The sequence below is a fragment of the Oratosquilla oratoria genome, chromosome 2, assembly GCF_046742065.1.
Source record: "Oratosquilla oratoria isolate Oo_2021 chromosome 2, ASM4674206v1, whole genome shotgun sequence".
Lineage (NCBI taxonomy): Eukaryota > Metazoa > Arthropoda > Malacostraca > Stomatopoda > Squillidae > Oratosquilla > Oratosquilla oratoria.
This window is the reverse complement of record NC_134778.1, coordinates 46,765,629-46,773,128: the sequence shown is the minus strand read 5'-3', so window position 1 is coordinate 46,773,128 and position 7,500 is coordinate 46,765,629.

Genomic DNA, 7,500 nt, shown 5'->3' with positions numbered 1-7,500 from the left:
CTGAGTCTCTTTTATATCTTTACCCTCTCCTTCATTCCTCGTCTAGGCATAGCACCTCATCTCTCAGTATTCATTAACTCTTCTCTATTATCTCTCTCTCTCTCTCTCTCTCTCTCTCTCTCTCTCTCTCTCTCTCTCTCTCTCTCTCTCTCTCTCTCTCTCTCTCTCTCTCTCTCTCTCTTTCTCTGCCTTTTGTTTTCTCTTTTTTTTCATTCTTTAGACATTTTTCCTTTTCGTTTGCATTGATATTTACTTTTTTTTTTACTTTATGTATATATATATATATATATATATATATATATGTATACATATATTATATATATATATATATATATATATAAATATATATATATATACATATATATATATATATATGTATATATATATATGTATGTATGTATATATATATATATCATATATATATGTATATATATATTTGAATATCTGGGGAGCAGATTCTCTTGTATGCATGCATTGTTAAAATCGACAGCGTTAGTGAGGTTGTTGATCTTCTTGTGAGTATTCTCCAGTTTTCTAACCAATATTCTGCCATTTAGAGGGTGGACATATACCAAGTTGCCAAAATGATTCATTTATTTCAACGTTTCGTCTAACAAAGAGACATCTTCAGGAAATTCTGTAACATAGATAATAATGACGTACAGAAATATAGAAAACAACATGTAAATCTAACCAATTATACAAATATAGAAGCAAATATCAATAAATGCGCAAATTCACACAAAATAAACACTATACATGGGCTGATGGGGACCGTTACTTACAATAGTTAAAAGGTCCGATGAAATGACGAAGAAAAACACCCTTCTCTCGGAGACATATATACGCACCTAGCCGGCTTGGGTGGTGGTGGAGGGCGGGAGAGGGGGCGGGGGTGGTATCTCATTAATACGAGAAGAAGAGGGTTGGGGGAGGGGTTGGGGGGTTAGGGGGTTGCGGGGTCGGTTGGGGGGAGAATGGAAGGAGTGGGTAGGAGGAGGTGGAGGGGGTGGTTTCGGAGAGAGGTCATGCTAGGTAGTAGCTTGGTGCTGCTATACAAAGCGATGACAGAAGTCATGTTGCATTGGATATTAATGATAGGACTACATTCTCTGATAAACATAGCTTCTAGAAGCTTAAGTTTATGTACATCCCTATTACTTGCTATAATCCTAGTGTTTGAAACTAGGTATTCACGGGTGGCTGTTAGGTTATGGTATTTCTTTAAGTGATGTTTTATAGCCCCATTTTGTAAATGCATAGTAATTCTCCTACTGAGACTACATCTAGTAAAACCAATATATGCTGTATGACGGGCTACACAGTTCCCATTATTATCTATGTTACAGAATTTCCTGAAGATGTCTCTTTGTTAGACGAAACGTTGAAATAAATGAATCATTTTGGCAACTTGGTATATGCCCACCCTCTAAATGGCAGAATATTGGTTAGAAAACTGGAGAATACTCACAAGAAGATCAACAACCTCACTAACGCTGTCGATTTTAACAATGCATGTATATATGTATATATATGTATATATATTTACATATGTATGTATACATATATGTATATATATATATATATATGTATATGTATGTATACATATATGCAGAGTCCACTAAGAAAAGGAAAAACACACGGAGTCCGAGCGCTTTCGTGATATATTTACATTATCAATGTGAATATATCACGAAAGCGCTCGGACTCCGTGTGTTTTTCCTTTTCCTAGTGGACTCTGCATATTTGTGATTCGCGTGTGACTTGTGAAATTTGTGCATATATATATATATGTATATATATATATATATATATATATATATATATATATCAACGCGTTTTATTTTTCTTATTTTCATCCAACTTTTCTTTCATATCTTTTTCAAGTTTACATATTCAGTTTTTATATATTTTCCGTATCGGAAGTCTGCTGGTTGGATGACTTGTAAAAGTTACTTTTAGCCTTACTCAGAGCTTTGGACAAAAACCACCCCAGATATCCTTTGTCCAAAGCTCTGAGTAAGGCTAAAAGTAACTTTTACAAGGCGTCCAACCCCGAAAACAAGTACATTTGGAGTAACAACAACATACCATAGAATGAGTCAATCAATGCCTTTCCAAATTACTACCTATCAACATGATATTTAATTATCCAAACAGTATTTTTAGGAAAGTAGTGAATGTACACCGTAGGACGGATGTGGATACAAACTACCTTAGAAACACTGTGAAGAAGTGTACTGGGGCCAAACAGGAAGAGAGTTGACAACAAGAATTAAGGAACATAAAAAACTCAATCAAATATGGCCAAGAAAATTCCGCAGTGCTCCCTCATACGAGCAAAGAGGATCATCGCATGGACTTGGATAATGCCGCCATCGTCTACAAATCCCACTACAGTTTTAATACCTTCAAAGGCCAGTGGTTCCCAGACTGCATAACTTGGATGGATGCAAAGAAATCCATCTCAAATGTAGCCGGACTTGACCTCATCTTCAGTCAACCTTCGCCCCGACCTCATCAAGGATATATAACCTGAGTCCCCTCGTTTCCCGGTACCCAAATGCATCCCTTTTAGCTATATTTATTCTCTCACTCCACACTATGTATCATTCTGCTGAAGAGGACCACAGATAGTGGTCGAAATATACAGATTTTCTGTCCATCTTATTTCATTCTCAGACAGTGGGTTAATAAGTCTTATTTTACATATGAGCCACTACATCATACCTTCATATATATATATATATTATATATATATATATATATATATATACATATATATATATATATGTATATATATATATATATAAATATATATATACATATATATACATATATATATATATATATATACATATATATATATACATATATATCTATATATATTGATATATACATATATATATCTATATACATACATATATATATATATATACATATATACATATATATATATACATACATATATATATATATATATATATATATATATATATACATACATACACACGTATGTACATATATACAGATCTGGTAATACATTATAATCCTGACCTATCTAACCAAATGCAATCTACTTTCATCCTCTTTTCCTAAACCAAACGCGTATTTTTTTTTTCTAATTTACTTTAAATTTTTCGTCTTCACTCCACAAACTCGGCTTTGCTACTTTTGTGCATGTGGCAATCTATGCTCTGCTTTCCGAGGCGGGCGAGCCCTCTGTCGTCTCACATTTCGGCAGGATCCGTCCTTTTTTTATATCTCTTTTGATTTACAGTTTTCAAACACCTGATACAGCCCCATCGTTCTCCAGACCCTTGTCATCTCTTCTACTTATCTTTGCATCCATCATCTGAGATTTCTTCTTCTTCGTCTTCACCATTCCTTCTTGTGCCTCTGTCATATTTCCCCTCTTCTCTTTGCTCTTTTATTAATTTTTCGTGATTTTCTCTCCATTTAGTCTACGCCTTCCTCTTACCTTCCTACTCTACTTTTTGTGCCTCTATTTCTGGCTACCAGTTGGTATGTAGATAAAGAGATTTTTTTTTTCTTCTTTTCTTTTCTTACACCTTTTCCCATTTTTTTCTTTTTTTTTTTTGCGTTTATCGTTTTCTTTTTGTTGTCTCTGTTGTCACCGTCTTTTATTTGGTCTCTTTTATATCAATTTTCTTTTATTCCGTCGTTTTTTCTTTTATTTGTCCTCACCTTCTTCCATTACTTTTTATACTCCGCTCTCTTTCTTCTTCTTCTTCTTCTTCTTCTTCTTCTTCTTCTTCTTCTTCTTCTTCTTCTTCTTCTTCTTCTTCTTCTTCTTCTTCTTCTTCTTCTTCTTCTTCTTCTTCTTCTTCTTCTTTTCTTCTTCTTCTTCTTCTTCTTCTTCTTCTTCTTCTTTTCTTCTTCTTCTTCTTCTTCTTCTTCTTCTTCTTCTTCTTCGTCTTCTTCTTCTTCTTCTTCTTCTTCTTCTTCGTCTTCTTCTTCTTCTTCTTCTTCTTCTTCTTCTTCTTCTTCTTCTTCTTCTTCTTCTTCTTCTTCTTCTTCTTCTTCTTCTTCTTCTTCTTCTTCTTCTTCTTCTTCTTCTTCTTCTCATCTTTTTGTTTAACTTTCTTCTTTTATTTATTTTCACCTTCTTATATACCTTCTTGTTTCTATCTCCCATTCTTCTTTTCTATATTTCCTCTTTCATTCCTTTCCTTCTTCTTACCATCTTCCTGCCTCTTTTTACTCTTTCTTTTATGGTCACCTTAGTACATTCCTTCTCGTACTTCTGTCTCCTTTTCATCGTTTTTTTTTTATTTATTTGTTTTCCTTCCTTCCTTCCTTCCTTGCACTCCACCACACTCGTCTGTCCTCGCTTCTTCCTTCAGAGCCGAGTCCTCCTCACCTGAAGCACCATGACGACGGTTGTAAAACGGAGAATTTAAACTCTTCCCCTGAATAAAACACCACCAAGGAACCGTCGAGAGAGGGGGAGAGTTACGTCCCCCCTCGCCCCCCCCCTTCAGCACCCCATCCCCCCTCTCCTCACCCCCAAAGTAAGGGACGAAAATTCCTTGACATATTTTCTTTTTCGGTTTCTTCCTCTCTTTCTTTCTTCAACTTTCACCCGGGATCTACTCCCAAGAATAACTCCAAGATGCAGGCAGGATATTCATAATGCAGGCTTGGATACGTCTCATTCAATTCCCCCTACCCAACCCCCCTCCCCCTCCCCTTTCCCACTTCACCCAGTCTCCCCCGTTTTTCCTATTCTTCCTGACGTTCCTCCTCCCACTCTATCTTTTTCATTCTCTCCAGTATTCGGTACTTTACCTCCTAAACGAAAATATATAAAACCTTATATATTATATTCTACATTATCTTTAAATACATTTCATCAAATGTAAACGTATCTATCTACATATATACTGTATATATATATATATATATGTATATATATACATATATCCATACATATATACATGTATATATATATATATATATATATATATATATGTATATATATACATATATCCATACATATATACATGTATATATATATATATATATATATATATATATTTATGGATGTATATCTATGTATATATATACCTCTATATATATATGTATATATATATGTATACATATATATATATACATACATACATACATACATATATATATATATATATATATATATATATATATATATATATATATAATATATATATATATTCATATGCGTAAGTAACCACTAGGAAAAGTAAAGTAACGAGGCAGAGCGCTTTCGTATAATTACATATTCAGTGCTGATACAAAGAAGAAGTTATAAATTGAAGAAACAAGCTACATAATATATGACTTAGTGAGATATGGTGAAGATGGAATTCGGAGAGGTAGTGGAAGAAGTACACGTGACATTTGATACCGTCTTGGTAAACAACAAGTATGGGACAATTGCTCATAGCTGGTATATTACAATTTGAATAATTTTGAAATTTCATGGCAAATATAACTATCTAACTTGTACAAACCCTGATGGAGATTAACATTTATTCCCTTACTGGATTTGATCAAACTGCATTCAATTAAGTTTCTTTGTGTGATGTTATTGTTGTATGTGATGACTTTAGCGTTATCCCAGTCAACTGGGTGGTTAAAATGGTTCATGTGATTGAATATGCCGCTAGATTGGTTTCCCTCTCTAACGTATTTCTTGTGTTGATTGATTCATGTTTTGAGTGTTTTAGCAGTCTGTCCAATATAAAACTGATTACATGATTTACAAGATATATTGTACACACACCTTTTATTATTATTGACAGAATTATTTATGAGCAATTGTCTTACAGTGTTCTTATTGTTAAAAACTACATTGTTGAAATTACGTAATATATTTGGAATGTTTTGGAGATTCTCTTGGTACGGTAGAATCAACAAGTTATTCATATCAAAAGTTTGAATTTACCTAAGGTCATGAAAAGTTCTTTTAGCACAATTGTAAGCTGGATCAAGAACATGTGTGGGGTATTGCAGCTTAGCACAAATATCGTAAATACATCTTATTTCAATATCGATGTACTCTGGGCTGCAGATGCGTAGAGCCCTAAGGAACATCGAAGAAAAAACAGATCGTTTTACGCCATCAGGGTGTAAACAATAATAGTGTATATATGAACAAACATTGGTTGGTTTACGATATACACTAAACTTCAACTCACTTTCACGGCGGTAGATATTACAATCGAGGAAAGGCAAAATACCTTCATTCTCTATCTCCACCATGAACTTAATGGAAATGACCAAATTATTAATTTAACATAAAAAATAATTTACATTAACTTGAATGGGCCACAGACATAGGATGTCATCAATGTACCACAGCCATATTATGTTGGAGGGAATGATCTTACTTAACATTCTAGTTTAAAAAAACTCCATATATAATTAAATTGCAACTTCCAGTCTTTAACACACAATGTAATAAGTTCAATTAAGGTGTCTGAGGGTAATGGTAAATCGTGCTTATTCAACTCTTCATTTAGATAGATTAAAAGATCATCCAAAGGAACTTTAGTAAATAAACTGAAAATATCATAACTTACCAATTTAAATTTATAATCTGGTTTTACCTCACCTGGTTTGTTAATAAGGTCTAAACTGTTCTTAACCTGTGAAGTGGAAACAGTTCCAACTAGTGGACTAAGAATTGTTACCAACAATTTCGAAAGTTTATACGAAGGTGAATCTATTGAAGAAACGATTGGTCTTACCGGGTAATTTGGTTTATGTGTTTTAATTAAGCCATACGTATAAGGCAAAGGAGGGCCAATAGAAATCAACTTTTTGATGAGTTCGATATTTCCACTTGACAATTCTTTCATCTTCTTATTGAAATGGCTATTCACTGATTCAGTAGGATTCTTTAAAAGTTGGACATAAGTATCTTGATCCTTAAGTAGTTCATCCATTCTGTTTAAATATTCCTTTTTGTTCATAATTACTACGCCATTTGATTTATTAGTTTTTGTGATATGTAAATCACTGTACATTTTGAGAGTATTGATAGCAATATGGAAACGTTCATGACAGCTGGGAGGTAAGTGATTAGCTAAAGCATCATAAACAATACCTTTGCATATATTAACTTAATCTATAGGTAGACCTTTATCACAATTTCAATTACAAAAAGCTTTACCAATGTTAATGATGTTAGATGGATTTGAATTATATATATATATATATATATATATATATATATATATGTATGTATATATATATGTATATATATATATATATATATATATATATATGTATATAGGCATATATAGATATATACATGCATACACACACACACACACACACACACACACACACACACAAATATATATATATATATATATATATATATATATACATAGATATTTGTATAGAAATACAGACACACACACACACACACACACACACACACACACACACACACACATATATATATATATATATATATATATATATATATAT